The sequence below is a fragment of the Cherax quadricarinatus genome, chromosome 18 (assembly GCF_038502225.1).
Source record: "Cherax quadricarinatus isolate ZL_2023a chromosome 18, ASM3850222v1, whole genome shotgun sequence".
In the NCBI taxonomy this organism is placed as follows: domain Eukaryota; kingdom Metazoa; phylum Arthropoda; class Malacostraca; order Decapoda; family Parastacidae; genus Cherax; species Cherax quadricarinatus.
In genome coordinates, this window is record NC_091309.1 from 13,857,145 (window position 1) to 13,872,019 (window position 14,875).

Sequence of the window (14,875 nt, forward strand, 5' to 3'; positions counted from 1 at the left end):
TCTTGTAAACTTGGAAGTATTGTTAGCAGTAACTCTTGTAAACTTGGAATTATTGTTAGCAGTAACTCTTGTAAACTTGGAAGTATTGTTTGTTAGCAGTGACTCTTGTAAACTTGAAATATTGTTAGCAGTAACTCTTGTAAACTTGGAAGTATTGTTAGCAGTAACTCTTGTAAACTTGGAAGTATTGTTAGCAGTAACTCTTGTAAACTTGAAATATTGTTAGCAGTGACTCTTGTAAACTTGAAATATTGTTAGCAGTAACTCTTGTAAACTTGGAAGTATTGTTAGCAGTGACTCTTGTAAACTTGGAAGTATTGTTAGCAGTGACTCTTGTAAACTTGGAAGTATTGTTAGCAGTAACTCTTGTAAACTTGGAAGTATTGTTAGCAGTGACTCTTGTAAACTTGGAAGTATTGTTAGCAGTAACTCTTGTAAACTTGGAAGTATTGTTACCAGTAACTCTTGTAAACTTGGAAGTATTGTTAGCAGTGACTCTTGTAAACTTGAAATATTGTTAGCAGTGACTCTTGTAAACTTGAAATATTGTTAGCAGTAACTCTTGTAAACTTGGAAGTATTGTTAGCAGTAACTCTTGTAAACTTGAAATATTGTTAGCAGTGACTCTTGTAAACTTGGAAGTATTGTTAGCAGTGACTCTTGTAAACTTGGAAGTATTGTTAGCAGTAACTCTTGTAAACTTGGAAGTATTGTTAGCAGTAACTCTTGTAAACTTGGAAGTATTGTTAGCAGTAACTCTTGTAAACTTGAAGTATTGTTAGCAGTAACTCTTGTAAACTTGGAAGTATTGTTAGCAGTAACTCTTGTAAACTTGAAATATTGTTAGCAGTGACTCTTGTAAACTTGGAAGTATTGTTAGCAGTAACTCTTGTAAACTTGGAAGTATTATTAGCAGTAACTCTTGTAAACTTGAAATATTGTTAGCAGTGACTCTTGTAAACTTGGAAGTATTGTTAGCAGTGACTCTTGTAAATCTGGAAGTATTGTTAGCAGTGACTCTTGTAAACTTGGAAGTATTGTTAGCAGTAACTCTTGTAAACTTGAAATATTGTTAGCAGTGACTCTTGTAAACTTGAAATATTGTTAGCAGTGACTCTTGTAAACTTGAAATATTGTTAGCAGTGACTCTTGTAAACTTGGAAGCATTGTTAGCAGTGACTCTTGTAAACTTGGAAGTATTGTTAGCAGTAACTCTTGTAAACTTGGAAGTATTGTTAGCAGTAACTCTTGTAAACTTGAAATATTGTTAGCAGTGACTCATGTAAACTTGGATGTATTGTTAGCAGTAACTCTTGTAAACTTGGAAGTATTGTTAGCAGTAACTCTTGTAAACTTGAAATATTGTTAGCAATAACTCTTGTAAACTTGGAAGTATTGTTACCAGTAACTCTTGTAAACTTGAAATTTTGTTAGCAGTGACTCTTGTAAACTTGAAATATTGTTAGCAGTGACTCTTGTAAACTTGAAATATTGTTAGCAGTAACTCTTGTAAACTTGGAAGTATTGTTAGCAGTAACTCTTGTAAACTTGAAATATTGTTAGCAGTGACTCTTGTAAACTTGGAAGTATTGTAAGCAGTAACTCTTGTAAACTTGGAAGTATTGTTAGCAGTAACTCTTGTAAACTTGAAATATTGTTAGCAGTGACTCTTGTAAACTTGGAAGTATTGTTAGCAGTGACTCTTGTAAATCTGGAAGTATTGTTAGCAGTGACTCTTGTAAACTTTGAAGTATTGTTAGCAGTAACTATTGTAAACTTGGAAGTATTGTTAGCAGTAACTCTTGTAAACTTGGAAGTATTGTTAGCAGTAACTCTTGTATACTTGGAAGTATTGTTAGCAGTAACTCTTGTAAACTTGGAAGTATTGTTAGCAGTGACTCTTGTAAACTTGGAAGTATTGTTAGCAGTAACTCTTGTAAACTTGGAAGTATTGTTAGCAGTGACTCTTGTAAACTTGAAATATTGTAAGCAGTAACTCTTGTAAACTTGGAAGTATTGTTAGCAGTGACTCTTGTAAACTTGAAATATTGTTAGCAGTGACTCTTGTAAACTTGGAAGTATTGTTAGCAGTGACTCTTGTATTGTTAGCAGTAACTCTTGTAAACTTGGAAGTATTGTTAGCAGTAACTCTTGTATACTTGGAAGTATTGTTAGCAGTAACTCTTGTATACTTGGAAGTATTGTTAGCAGTGACTCTTGTAAACTTGAAATATTGTAAGCAGTAACTCTTGTAAACTTGGAAGTAATGTTAGCAGTGATTCTTGTAAACTTGGAAGTATTGCTAGCAGTAACTCTTGTAAACTTGAAATATTGTTAGGAGTGACTCTTGTAAACTTGGAAGTATTGTTAGCAGTGACTCTTGTAAACTTGAAATATTGTTAGCAGTGACTCTTGTAAACTTGGAAGTAATGTTAGCAGTGACTCTTGTAAACTTGAAATATTGTAAGCAGTAACTCTTGTAAACTTGAAATATTGTTAGCAGTAACTCTTGTAAACTTGAAATATTGTTAGCAGTAACTCTTGTAAACTTGAAATATTGTTAGCAGTGACTCTTGTAAACTTGGAAGTAATGTTAGCAGTGACTCTTGTAAACTTGAAATATTGTAAGCAGTAACTCTTGTAAACTTGAAATATTGTTAGCAGTAACTCTTGTAAACTTGGAAGTATTGTTAGCAGTAACTCTTGTAAACTTGAAATATTGTTAGCAGTAACTCTTGTAAACTTGAAATATTGTTAGCAGTAACTCTTGTAAACTTGAAATATTGTTAGCAGCAACTCTTGTAAACTTGGAAGTATTGTTAGCAGTAACTCTTGTAAACTTGAAATATTGTTAGCAGTGACTCTTGTAAACTTGGAAGTAATGCTAGCAGTGACTCTTGTAAACTTGAAATATTGTAAGCAGTAACTCTTGTAAACTTGAAATATTGTTAGCAGTAACTCTTGTAAACTTGGAAGTATTGTTAGCAGTAACTCTTGTAAACTTGAAATATTGTTAGCAGTAACTCTTGTAAACTTGAAATATTGTTAGCAGTAACTCTTGTAAACTTGAAATATTGTTAGCAGTGACTCTTGTAAACTTGGAAGTATTGTTAGCAGTAACTCTTGTAAACTTGGAAGTATTGTTAGCAGTGACTCTTGTAAACTTGAAATATTGTTAGCAGTAACTCTTGTAAAACTCTTTAACTTGACTTTTCGAGAGTGACAAACGTAGCATAAAATCGAACAGCATGTAGCTAAGCTGGTGAAGGGCTTTTCATCCAAGGAATTGGAGCCCCTTCTTTCATGACTCAAAGATGACTACGGTGCCTTCCATGTCTCCAAGCGCTCTTACACACATTTACAGATTTACCGGTTCACCCTGAATATAATAATAATAATAATAATAATAATAATAATAATAATAAAATTAATAATGCAGCAAAAGTCATTCCAGCTGCTGTAGCGTCACCAGGTGCTGCTGCTGCTGCCTCAGCGTCACCAGGTGCTGCTGCTGCCTCAGCGTCACCAGGTGCTGCTGCTGCCTCAGCATCACCAGGTGCTGCTGCTGCCTCAGTGTCACCAGGTGCTGCTGCTGCCGCAGCGTCACCAGGTGCTGCTGCTGCAGCGTCACCCAAGATGCCGATGACCTTCCTAAAGGAGAAGCCCTGACAGGAAAAAAGTAGAAAAATGTCTCAGAATCCAGGGATGACTTGTAACACACTCCAACTGCCTCGCACATCAACCCAACACACTGCCTAACAGCATCAACCCAACACTGCCTCGCACAACATCAACCCAACACACTGCCTAACAGCATCAACCCGACACACTGCCTCACACAGCATCAACCCAACACACTGCCTCGCACAACATCAACCCAACACTGCCTCGCACAACATCAACCCAACACACTGCCTCACACAGCATCAACCCAACACACTGCCTAACACAGCATCAACCCAACACACTGCCTCGCACAACATCAACCCAACACACTGCCTCGCACAACATCAACCCAACACACTGCCTCGCACAACATCAACCCAACACACTGCCTCGCACAACATCAACCCAACACACTGCCTCGCACAACATCAACCCAACACACTGCCTCACACAACATCAACCCAACACACTGCCTCACACAGCATCAACCCAGCACACTGCCTCACACAACATCAACCCAACACACTGCCTCACACAACATCAACCCAACACACTGCCTCGCACAACATCAACCCAACACACTGCCTCGCACAACATCAACCCAACACACTGGCTCACACAACATCAACCCAACACACTGCCTCACACAGCATCAACCCGACACACTGCCTCACACAGCATCAACCCAACACACTGCCTCACACAACATCAACCCAACACACTGCCTCACACAACATCAACCCAACACACTGCCTCACACAGCATCAACCCAACACACTGCCTCGCACAACATCAACCCAACACACTGCCTCGCACAACATCAACCCAACACACTGGCTCACACAACATCAACCCAACACACTGCCTCACACAGCATCAACCCGACACACTGCCTCACACAGCATCAACCCAACACACTGCCTCACACAACATCAACCCAACACACTGCCTCACACAGCATCAACCCAACACACTGCCTCACACAACATCAACCCAACACACTGCCTCACACAGCATCAACCCAACACACTGCCTCGCACAACATCAACCCAACACACTGCCTCGCACAACATCAACCCAACACACTGGCTCACACAACATCAACCCAACACACTGCCTCACACAGCATCAACCCAACACACTGCCTCACACAACATCAACCCAACACACTGCCTCACACAACATCAACCCAACACACTGCCTCGCACAACATCAACCCAACACACTGCCTCGCACAACATCAACCCAACACACTGGCTCACACAACATCAACCCGACACACTGCCTCACACAACATCAACCCAACACACTGCCTCACACAGCATCAACCCAACACACTGCCTCACACAACATCAACCCAACACACTGCCTCACACAACATCAACCCAACACACTGCCTCACACAACATCAACCCAACACACTGCCTCACACAGCATCAACCCAACACACTGCCTCACACAACATCAACCCAACACACTGCCTCACACAACATCAACCCAACACACTGCCTCACACAGCATCAACCCAACACACTGCCTCACACAACATCAACCCAACACACTGCCTCACACAACATCAACCCAACACACTGCCTCACACAACATCAACCCAACACACTGCCTCACACAACATCAACCCAACACACTGCCTCACACAACATCAACCCAACACACTGCCTCACACAACATCAACCCAACACACTGCCTCACACAACATCAACCCAACACACTGCCTCACACAACATCAACCCAACACACTGCCTCACACAACATCAACCCAACACACTGCCTCACACAGCATCAACCCAACACACTGCCTCACACAACATCAACCCAACACACTGCCTCACACAACATCAACCCAACACACTGCCTCACACAACATCAACCCAACACACTGCCTCACACAACATCAACCCAACACACTGCCTCACACAGCATCAACCCAACACACTGCCTCACACAACATCAACCCAACACACTGCCTCACACAACATCAACCCAACACACTGCCTCACACAACATCAACCCAACACACTGCCTCACACAACATCAACCCAACACACTGCCTCACACAACATGGAGGATTGTATACATAAAGTAATGAAATTTTGTTACTGTTGTTGTATTTAGCAACATGGGAGACCTGGGTATTACAATGCGGATATCGTCAAGTATTCAATTAAAGGGTCATCAGCTACGAAGAGCTTCAAAAATCTCGCTCCAGCGGAGCTGGAGTTACCGTTACTTGGGAAACAGCATCTCTTAGGATGGTCCATTGCTAGCCTAGTCTTGGGAAGGGAGGGAGGGGGCCGATGAGGAGGATGGAGGAGGGGAAACGAAGAACTGGAAGGAGAAACGAGATATAAATACTAAACACGATAGAGGAGAAATTGTGTTATGTTAATAGTAGGTTAGTTTGATGTGTGTGTGTGTGTGTGTGTGTGTGTGTGTGTGTGTGTGTGTGTGTGTGTGTGTGTGTGTGTGTGTGTGTGTGTGTGTGTGTGTGTGTGTGTGTGTGCTCACCTAATTGTGGTTTCAGGGGTCGAGACTCAGCTCCTGGCCCCGCCTCTTCACTGATCGCTACTAGGTCCTCTCCCTCTCTCTGCTCCATGAGCTGTATCATACCTCATCTTAAAACTATGTAAAGTTCCTGCCTCCAAACCACCACCACTCACACCACCACCACCACTCACACCACCATCACTCACACCACCATCACTCACACCACCATCACTCACACCACCATCACTCACACCACCATCACTCACACCACCATCACTCACACCACCATCACTCACACCACCATCACTCACACCACCATCACTCACACCACCACTCGCACCACCATCACTCTCATACCACCATCACTCACACCACCACCACTAACACCACCACCACTCACACCACCACCACTCACACCGCCATCACTCTCACACCACCACCACTCTCACACCACCACCACTCACACCACCATCACTCTCACACCACCACCACTCACACCACCACCACTCACACCACCACCACTCTCACACCACCACCACTCTCACACCACCACCACTCACACCACCACCACTCACACCACCACCACTCACACCACCACCACTCTCACACCACCACCACTCACACCACCACCACTCACACCACCACCACTCTCACACCACCACCACTCACACCACCATCACTCTCACACCACCATCACTCTCACACCACCACCACTCACACCACCACCACTCACACCACCACCACTCACACCACCACCACTCACACCACCACCACTCACACCACCACCACTCACACCACCACCACTCACACCACCACCACTCACACCACCACCACTCACACCACCACCACTCACACCACCACCACACTAACCAACCCAGCTGCATGTCAACACTACAGTGAACTAGACAAAAATCGGTTGTAACGACCATCCACAGAGCAAGATACAAAAACCTGCCGACAAGAGATTCACTCTCACAACACTGTCTCCCTCTCCGGCTACCCGCTACCCGCTCTCTCCCACCACCACCTCTCCTATTACCCACTCACACCTGTCTAACAACTGTCTCATTAACCAGTGTTGTCGCCTGAGCAGCTCATCCTCTGACCTGTCTAACAACTGTTTCATTAACCAGTGTTGTCGCCTGAGCAGCTCATCCTCTGACCTGTCTAACAACTGTTTCATTAACCAGTGTTGTCGCCTGAGCAGCTCATCCTCTGACCTGTCTAACAACTGTTTCATTAACCAGTGTTGTCGCCTGAGCAGCTCATCCTCTGACCTGTCTAACAACTGTCTCATTAACCAGTGTTGTCGCCTGAGCAGCTCATCCTCTGAGCGATGGTGCTAAAAACATTGCATGAGTTACAATATGCTAGACAACCACGGGGGGGGGAGTTGATTGATAGCTTTAGGCCTTTCGTGTTGCATTCAACATATCACCAGGAGCTTGCAATGTTGCAGAAAAGAAGATGAATTCCAAGAAAATGCGTTCAGGGGAAGCGTGTCTGCTGGAATGAGCAGACACGCTTCCCCTGGGTGTTACAGGAAGTATTCCCTGGTGTCACGATGGTAGGAAACTGGAATGAGTTGGATGACGAAGTGATGGACAGAATGAGTTGGATGACGAAGTGATGGACAGAATGAGTTGGATGACGAAGTGATGGACAGAATGAGTTGGATGACGAAGTGATGGTCAGAATGAGTTGGATGACGAAGTGATGGACAGAATGAGTTGGATGACGAAGTGATGGACAGAATGAGTTGGATGACGAAGTGATGGTCAGAATGAGTTGGATGACGAAGTGATGGACAGAATGAGTTGGATGACGAAGTGATGGACAGAATGAGTTGGATGACGAAGTGATGGACAGAATGAGTTGGATGACGAAGTGATGGACAGAATGAGTTGGATGACGAAGTGATGGACAGAATGAGTTGGATGACGAAGTGATGGACAGAATGAGTTGGATGACGAAGTGATGGACAGAATGAGTTGGATGACGAAGTGATGGACAGAATGAGTTGGATGACGAAGTGATGGACAGAATGAGTTGGATGACGAAGTGATGGACAGAATGAGTTGGACGACGAAGTGATGGACACAAATTTTATACGCAGTTTCAGGAGTCAGAATGAAAAGTTCCTGGAGCAACGGTTCTCATAAATGAATAACGAAGCGTTGAACAATTATTTCTTATCGTCGTGATTATAATTTATGTAAAAAAAAAAGAGCGGTAAAAATTATTTACAAAAATTAAGTGTTCTTGAAACGGAGAAATGGAACGAAAATGATAAAAACCAGTGATGTGGGCGGACAGAACTTAGAGGCAAGGCCAGGAGCGGTGACTCGAACCCCCGCAAAACATAGTTCATCGAGGACTCAAATAACGGTTGCCTCTCATTCCCCATGAAGGAAGGTTCCTTGATGGAAATATAAACACATATGTAGTATAATGTGATCCTTTATTGACTACGTTTCGCCCACACAGTGGGCTCTTTCAAGTCACAAACAGATCTGTGTGTGACTTGAAAAAGCCCACTGTGTGGGTGAAACGTTGTCAATAAAGGATCACATTATACTGCATATGTGTTTATATTTCCATTGTGTCAGTATTTTATACCATTTATTTCCAAGGTTCCTTGATATTGGTGAGGGGCTCTTGATTTAGGGAATTGGATCTGTGCTCCAGTTCCCCGAATTAAGCCTGAATGCCTTCCACATCCCCCCCCCAGGCGCTGTATAATCCTCCGGGTTTAGCGCTTCCCCTTGATTATAATAATAACGGTAGCCTCTACTTCAAGCCACACTGTTAAAGCAGTCTTCGTGATATCACAGATCACGGAGGAATGCTGGCCAAGTTACACTTCTGCTGATGGAATGGCAAGATCAAGACGGCACCGGCGACCTGACCTCCATCACTTCTGCTGATGCAATGGCAAGATCAAGACGGCACCGGCGACCTGACCTCCATCACTTCTGCTGATGCAATGGCAAGATCAAGACGGCACCGGTGACCTGACCTCCATCACTTCTGCTGATGGAATGGCAAGATCAAGACGGCACCGGTGACCTGACCTCCATCACTTCTGCTGATGCAATGGCAAGATCAAGACGGCACCGGTGACCTGACCTCCATCACTTCTGCTGATGGAATGGCAAGATCAAGACGGCACCGGCGACCTGACCTCCATCACTTCTGCTGATGGAATGGCAAGATCAAGACGGCACCGGTGACCTGACCTCCATCACTTCTGCTGATGGAATGGCAAGATCAAGACGGCACCGGTGACCTGACCTCCATCAGTGACCAAACTTCAACACTGATGAGCAAAGATCACTGTATCAACATGCGGGGTCCCAGACTGTTCAGTATCTTAACAGAAGATATCAGAAACACTGCTGGGACAAGTGTAGAGATCTTCAAGGAGAAACTGGACAAGTATCTCTACTAACTGTAGGATCAACCAGACTGTGATGGATTTGTGGGCCAGCGGGCCGCCAACAGCAACAACCTGGCTGACCAGGTAAGCGCCAGACGAGCCTGGCCAAGGGCCGTTCTCCAATAATAGAAAAACTCTCGAAGCACATCAAAGGTATAACTATGCCCAGTGTACTCTGGCAAAGATACATTGTGACCTGTGTAATTTCCCTGGATTTTGTGCTACAGCTCACAGGATAAGTTGTGGTGCACAGTGAACACCTGTGAGGTAGTGTTCTGTTAACTGTTATTTAAGGTGGCACAGGGTCAAGGTTTTGTTAACTGTTATTTAAGGAGACACAGGGTCAAGGTTTTGTTAACTGTTATTTAAGGAGACACAGGGTCAAGGTTCTGTTAACTGTTATTTAAGGTGACACAGGGTCAAGGTTCTGTTAACTGTTATTTAAGAAGACACAGGGTCAAGGTTCTGTTAACTGTTATTTAAGGAGACACAGGGTCAAGGTTCTGTTAACTGTTATTTAAGGTGACACAGGGTCAAGGTTCTGTTAACTGTTATTTAAGAAGACACAGGGTCAAGGTTTTGTTAACTGTTATTTAAGGAGACACAGGGTCAAGGTTCTGTTAACTGTTATTTAAGGTGACACAGGGTCAAGGTTCTGTTAACTGTTATTTAAGAAGACACAGGGTCAAGGTTCTGTTAACTGTTATTTAAGGTGACACAGGGTCAAGGTTCTGTTAACTGTTATTTAAGGAGACACAGGGTCAAGGTTCTGTTAACTGTTATTTAAGGTGACACAGGGTTAAGGTTATGTTAACTGTTATTTAAGGAGACACAGGGTTAAGGTTCTGTTAACTGATATTTAAGGTGACACAGGGTCAAGGTTCTGTTAACTGTTATTTAAGGAGACACAGGGTTAAGGTTCTGTTAACTGTTATTTAAGGAGACACAGGGTCAAGGTTCTGTTAACTGTTATTTAAGGTGACACAGGGTCAAGGTTCTGTTAACTGTTATTTAAGGTGGCAGAGGGTCAAGGTTCTGTTAACTGTTATTTAAGGAGACACAGGGTCAAGGTTCTGTTAACTGTTATTTAAGGAGACACAGGGTTAAGGTTCTGTTAACTGTTATTTAAGGAGACACAGGGTCAAGGTTCTGTTAACTGTTATTTAAGGTGACACAGGGTCAAGGCTCTGTTAACTGTTATTTAAGGAGACACAGGGTCAAGGTTTTGTTAACTGTTATTTAAGGAGACACAGGGTCAAGGTTCTGTTAACTGTTATTTAAGGAGACACAGGGTTAAGGTTTTGTTAACTGTTATTTAAGGAGACACAGGGTCAAGGTTTTGTTAACTGTTATTTAAGGAGACAAAGGGTCAAGGTTCTGTTAACTGTTATTTAAGGAGACACAGGGTTAAGGTTTTGTTAACTGTTATTTAAGGAGACACAGGGTCAAGGTTTTGTTAACTGTTATTTAAGGAGACACAGGGTCAAGGTTCTGTTAACTGTTATTTAAGGAGACACAGGGTCAAGGTTTTGTTAACTGTTATTTAAGGTGACACAGGGTCAAGGTTCTGTTAACTGTTATTTAAGGTGGCAGAGGGTCAAGGTTCTGTTAACTGTTATTTAAGGTGACACAGGGTCAAGGTTCTGTTAACTGTTATTTAAGGAGACACAGGGTCAAGGTTCTGTTAACTGTTATTTAAGAAGACACATGGTCAAGGTTCTGTTAACTGTTATTTAAGGTGGCACAGGGTCAAGGTTCTGTTAACTGTTATTTAAGAAGACACATGGTCAAGGTTCTGTTAACTGTTATTTAAGGTGACACAGGGTCAAGGTTCTGTTAGCTGTTATTTAAGAAGACACAGGGTCAAGGTTCTGTTAACTGTTATTTAAGGTGGCAGAGGGTCAAGGTTCTGTTAACTGTTATTTAAGGTGGCAGAGGGTCAAGGTTCTGTTAACTGTTATTTAAGGTGACACAGGGTCAAGGTTCTGTTAACTGTTATTTAAGGAGACACAGGGTCAAGGTTCTGTTAACTGTTATTTAAGAAGACACATGGTCAAGGTTCTGTTAACTGTTATTTAAGGTGGCACAGGGTCAAGGTTCTGTTAACTGTTATTTAAGAAGACACATGGTCAAGGTTCTGTTAACTGTTATTTAAGGTGACACAGGGTCAAGGTTCTGTTAGCTGTTATTTAAGAAGACACAGGGTCAAGGTTCTGTTAGCTGTTATTTAAGGTGACACAGGGTCAAGGTTCTGTTAACTGTTATTTAAGGTGACACAGGGTCAAGGTTTTGTTAACTGTTATTTAAGGAGACACAGGGTCAAGGTTCTGTTAACTGTTATTTAAGGAGACACAGGGTTAAGGTTCTGTTAACTGTTAAAGGTGACACAGGGTCAAGGTTCTATTAACTGTTATTTAAGGTGACACAGGGTCAAGGTTCTGTTAACTGTTATTTAAGGAGACACAGGGTCAAGGTTCTGTTAACTGTTATTTAAGAAGACACAGGGTCAAGGTTCTGTTAACTGTTATTTAAGAAGACACATGGTCAAGGTTCTGTTAACTGTTATTTAAGAAGACACATGGTCAAGGTTCTGTTAACTGTTATTTAAGGTGACACAGTCAATGTTCTATTATTTGTTACATAATACGATACAGCTTCCTCATACCTATTATATAATATGCCAATGCTTCAGAATTCCTGAAAAAAAATAACTTTATACATATGTATTATTATTATTATTATTATTATTATTATTATTATTATTATTATTATTATTATTATTATTATTAGTTTTAGTATTCTTATAGATTATTATGTCTCTAATAAGTGTTGTTCTGTTGCGTCTCACAAGAGGTAAACACATCAAGTCTGGCACACGCTTGACAGCCAATATGGCGGATGTTAACCCTGTGACGTCACATGTAAACACACTACAGAAAACAATTGTAAAGTGTATAATATTCGATATAATCAACCTCACCCAACACCGTGGAAGAGCTTAAAAAATGCATCATTTAACTGAAACTGTGGCGATGCGTGTATGTACACTGTAGCGAGTATGGTGACCACCTGGTGTGGTGACCTTCGGGGTGTGGTGACCGCAGGAGTGTGGTGACCCCGGGGTGTGGTGACCCCGGGGTGATGTGACCCCAGGAGTGTGGTGACCTCCGGGGTGTGGTGACCCCAGGAGTGTGATGACCTCCGGGGTGTGGTGACCCCAGGAGTGTGGTGACCCAGGAGTGTGATGACCTCCGGGGTGTGGTGACCCCAGGAGTGTGGTGACCCCGGGGTGTGGTGACCTCCGGGGTGTGGTGACCCCAGGAGTGTGGAGACCCAGGAGTGTGATGACCTCCGGGGTGTGGTGACCCCAGGAGTGTGGTGACCCAGGAGTGTGATGACCTCCGGGGTGTGGTGACCCCAGGAGTGTGGTGACCCAGGAGTGTGGTGACCTCCGGGGTGTGGTGACCCCAGGAGTGTGGTGACCCAGGAGTGTGATGACCTCCGGGGTGTGGTGACCCCAGGAGTGTGATGACCCAGGAGTGTGATGACCTCCGGGGTGTGGTGACCCCAGGAGTGTGGTGACCCAGGAGTGTGATGACCTCCGGGGTGTGGTGACCCCAGGAGTGTGATGACCCAGGAGTGTGATGACCTCCGGGGTGTGGTGACCCCAGGAGTGTGGTGACCCCGGGGTAAGGGGAAGCGTGGGTGTGCCTACATATGGGCTGCAAGCTTTATTGGGTGAGTATCAAGAGGTGTGTCACGATCTGTCTCACGTTGCATACACTCTCTCTTTCTCTTCCACTCTCTTTCTCTTACTCTCTCTCTCTCTCTCTCTCTCTCTCTCTCTAAAGACAAACAAATACAGGTATAATACATAAAGTTTATACCAAGGCAGTCGAGTAGTGAGGTCATGGTGGAATAGTTTAAAAAAATTATGGAAAAGGAATAAATGGAAAAGTGGACAGGTGTATTTTTAACTTCCACATCTCGCCCCCCTCCTGCTAGCTAGTCTCGTCTCTCACCCCTCCTGCTAGCTAGTCTCGTCTCTCACCCCTCCTGCTAGTTAGCCTCGTCTCGCCCCCCTCCTGCTAGCTAGTCTCGTCTCTCACCCCTCCTGCTAGCTAGTCTCGTCTCTCAGCTAGTTAGCTCGTCTCGCCCCCCTCCTGCTAGTTAGCCTCGTCTCGCCCCCCTCCTGCTAGCTAGCCTCGTCTCACTCCCTCCTGCTAGTTAGCCTCGTCTCGCCCCCCTCCTGCTAGCTAGCCTCGTCTCGCCCCCTCCTGCTAGCTAGTCTCGTCTCGCCCCCCTCCTGCTAGCTAGCCTCGTCTCGCCCCCCTCCTGCTAGCTAGCCTCGTCTCGCCCCCTCCTGCTAGCTAGCCTCGTCTCGCCCCCCTCCTGCTAGTTAGCCTCGTCTCACCCCCCTCCTGCTCGGTAGCCTCGTCTCTCACCCCTCCTACTAGTTAGCCTCGTCTCGCCCCCCTCCTGCTAGTTAGCCTCGTCTCGACCCCTCCTGCTAGTTAGCCTCGTCTCGCACCCCTCCTGTTAGTTAGCCTCGTCTCTCACCCCTCCTGCTAGTTAGCCTCGTCTCGCCCCCCTCCTGCTAGTTAGCCTCGTCTCGCCCCCCTCCTGCTAGTTAGCCTCGTCTCGCCCCCTCCTGCTAGTTAGCCTCGTCTCGCCCCCCTCCTGTTAGCTATCCTCGTCTCGCCCCCTCCTGCTAGCTAGCCTCGTCTCGCCCCCCTCCTGCTAGCTAGCCTCGTCTCGCCCCCTCCTCCTAGCTAGCCTCGTCTCTCACCCCTCCTGCTAGTTAGCCTCGTCTCGCCCCCCTCCTGCTAGTTAGCCTCGTCTCTCACCCCTTCTGTTAGCCTCGTCTCTCACCCCTCCTGCTAGTTAGCCTCGTCTCTCACCCCTTCTGTTAGTTAGCCTCGTCTCTTACCCCTCCTGCTAGTTAGCCTCGTCTCTCACCCTTTCTGTTAGTTAGCCTCGTCTCTCACCCCTCCTGCAAGCTAGCCTCGTCTCTCACCCCTTCTGTAAGTTAGCCTCGTCTCTCACCCCTCCTGCTAGTTAGCCTCGTCTCTCACCCCTCCTGCTAGTTAGCCTCGTCTCTCACTCCTCCTGCTAGCTAGCCTCGTCTCTCACTCCTCCTGCTAGCTAGCCTCGTCTCTCACCCCTTTTGTTAGTTAGCCTCGTCTCTCACCCTTCCTGCTAGTTAGCCTCGTCTCTCACCCCTCCTGCTAGTTAGCCTCGTTTCTCACCCCTCCTGCTAGTTAG

General features: G+C 44.9%; 1 protein-coding gene across 5 annotated transcripts in view; it reads right to left on the minus strand.

Moving 5' to 3' along the window:
• The window catches only part of Cad88C (cadherin 88C), a 346,082-nt gene that overhangs the window by 185,727 nt on the left and 145,480 nt on the right, over positions 1-14,875 (minus strand). The window lies entirely within an intron of this gene.